The sequence below is a fragment of the Chiloscyllium punctatum genome, unplaced genomic scaffold, assembly GCF_047496795.1.
Source record: "Chiloscyllium punctatum isolate Juve2018m unplaced genomic scaffold, sChiPun1.3 scaffold_1473, whole genome shotgun sequence".
Classification (NCBI taxonomy): Eukaryota; Metazoa; Chordata; class Chondrichthyes; order Orectolobiformes; family Hemiscylliidae; genus Chiloscyllium; species Chiloscyllium punctatum.
In genome coordinates, this window is record NW_027311207.1 from 27,501 (window position 1) to 30,000 (window position 2,500).

General features: G+C 64.7%; 1 non-coding gene across 1 annotated transcript; it reads left to right on the forward strand.

The window, feature by feature from the left end:
• The first annotated feature begins 1,497 nt into the window (after positions 1-1,497).
• On the forward strand, positions 1,498-1,651 carry LOC140475215 (5.8S ribosomal RNA). Its single transcript, XR_011959781.1, has one exon. It is a non-coding gene; the product is annotated as a 5.8S ribosomal RNA (ribosomal RNA).
• Positions 1,652-2,500: the final 849 nt, after the last annotated feature.

Sequence of the window (2,500 nt, forward strand, 5' to 3'; positions counted from 1 at the left end):
TCTCGCGAGGGTGGTTTCGGGGCCAGCAGGAGAGCTCGTCGGGGTAGCAGGCCCTGCAGCCGTGGTCACCGCCAAACCCCCACAACTCGAGCAAGTGAAAAAAAAAAGTAACAAATAAGAAAGGATCTCTGTCGGCTTGGGGGTACGCCCGTTTCCGTTTCAACTTGTCTCGCGAGGGTGGTTTCGGGGCCAGCAGGAGAGCTCGTCGGGGTAGCAGGCCCTGCAGCCGTGGTCACCGCCAAATCCCCACAACTCGAGCAAGTGAAAAAAAAAGTAACAAATAAGAAAGGATCGTCGGCTTGGGGGTACGCCCGTTTCCGTTTCAACTTGTCTCGCGAGGGTGGTTTCGGGGCCAGCAGGAGAGCTCGTCGGGGTAGCAGGCCCTGCAGCCGTGGTCACCGCCAAACCCCCCACAACTGTTGGGCGCCTACCTGCGCGGGGCAGGAGGACACTTTCCGATTTCAAATCTCCGTTTGCCGAGTCCACCCCGAACGCACGCGGGCGGGCGGGTTCGCATCACCCTTCGTCACAAGGGGCGAAGCCCGTTCCACCGTCTCGTCAGTAGTGCCGACCGGTCTGTGATCGACGAGGGGAGCCACACCAGGTCCGGCCCTGCTGCTTGGCGGCACCGCGTCGTCGGGAGCTCGCGACAGACGGAGGGTTTCGGTGTACTCTCCAGCCACGGGAAACGAAGCCGGTGATGCAGGCGCCGGTCTTTCGCTCCCAAATCGGCTGGGTTTACATCGTTGCTATCTAGTCACGCTCCCTTCAAACCCGACGGGGTACCTATTCCCCTCACCCGTCTGTGCGTATACAGCCTCTTTGCACTTGCGGGATGGGGGTGGTGGTTTAAAGACTCTCGAGTTGCCGCCCGTCGGTCTCCGAGCTCCGTGCAGTAGTGATCCCCAGCGAACTGCCAGCAGGGCGAACGAGCGATCCCGCTCTCGGTCGGGGCGCCTGGCGTCGATCGGTGGTCGGTGGCTTGCGGGCAAGCTGCGCTGTGAGTGTGGGAACGAGTATGACGAGCCGTTGCCGCGACTCCCAGTCCACCTCGGCGGTGGCTGGGCCGGGCGGGCGTCTGCTCGGGCGAGTGCCGCCCCCGCCTCCTCGCAGGAAGTCCGCTCGCCGACACGCCGCCACGTGCACGCGTCAGTGACGCTGCCGAACCGATGGCCGGTGCCCGTTCCCGCCTCTGCTTTTCCTAGGGCAAAGCTGCTGCACGCCTCGTGATACTAGGCGGGCGACATGGTGGCGGTGATCCTGCCTCCGTCGCTGCGGTGCGTTGGGGCACGCATCGCCTCTTGGGCGCCCTGTCCTCCTCCCCCCAATAGACGTATGTTTCTGCGGGCCGCACCAGGATGGTGCTCCCCATCGCTTCACGCCACCCTGCTCCGCCCGCACGCCGGCGTGCAGGTGGCTGTAGCTCAAGGTGGGGAGCGTATGTGCGGTCCGGGTCGCTTTCCTCTGGCGAGGGAGAGACCTAAAACAAACTCAGACAACTCTTGACGGTGGATCACTCGGCTCGTGCGTCGATGACGAACGCAGCTAGCTGCGAGAATTAATGTGAATTGCAGGACACATTGATCATCGACACTTTGAACGCACTTTGCGGCCCCGGGTTCTTCCCGGGGCCACGCCTGTCTGAGGGTCGTTTGGCAATCAATCGCACTCGCCTTGGCTGGCGAGAGCGCGGCTGGGGTGTCGCAGAGGACCCGTCCTCTTTGTCCCCCTAAGTTCAGACTCCGGAGCCCTCCGGCGTCGGAGCGCTTGGCCTTTCCCCCCCACCCTGCACATTCCGTTCGTCAGGCTCGACGCCATCCCCCCGCCGGGGAGCGCGGCCTGGCGTCCGTCTGTGTCGTGGCAGTGGGGCCAGCACGGCTGTCACCGGTCCCAGAATGGCTGTCGGTGGTTCACACTGTGTGTGTGTGCCAACCCTCCTGGTCTCTGGGACACGGAGCTGCCACGAAGTGTTGAGCCTCCAGTGGGGGGTCTGCCTAAGCTCTGCACGTCCGCATTGGGTCCGTCTCTCGGTTGGCTGGCAGTGGAAAGAGTGAAGGGAGCCGCGGAGGTCCGGTGCTGGTGCGCCGCCGGCCTGACCGTGGAGCTCGCCGGTTTGACACGCTGACCCGACTCGATGGTTGATCGATTGAGAGTGCTGGGAGCTGCAGGCCGCCCGCTGCTGCAGCCGCCCGTCTCGTGGTTCGTCCTCGGCCTTAAGTGGCCGGCGGGGCGTCTGATCCTGTCTCCCCTGCTGGCGCCGAGTGCCTGGCCGAGGGAGGAGGTTTTCGTCGAACGCTGTGACTTGGACGGTCGCACGCGCGTGGATCGCTGGCTCTTGGCTCTCCCGTTCAGTCCGCACGTTTTCCGCTCCGTCCTGCCACCGGTCTCGGGAGGTACGGAGGGGTTGGCGGGCGTGGTGTGTGCTCCGTCACCGTGCAGGCACACCTACCACGCCGTCGGCCGACCCCCGCACGGTCCTCCTGGCCATCGGGAGGACGGC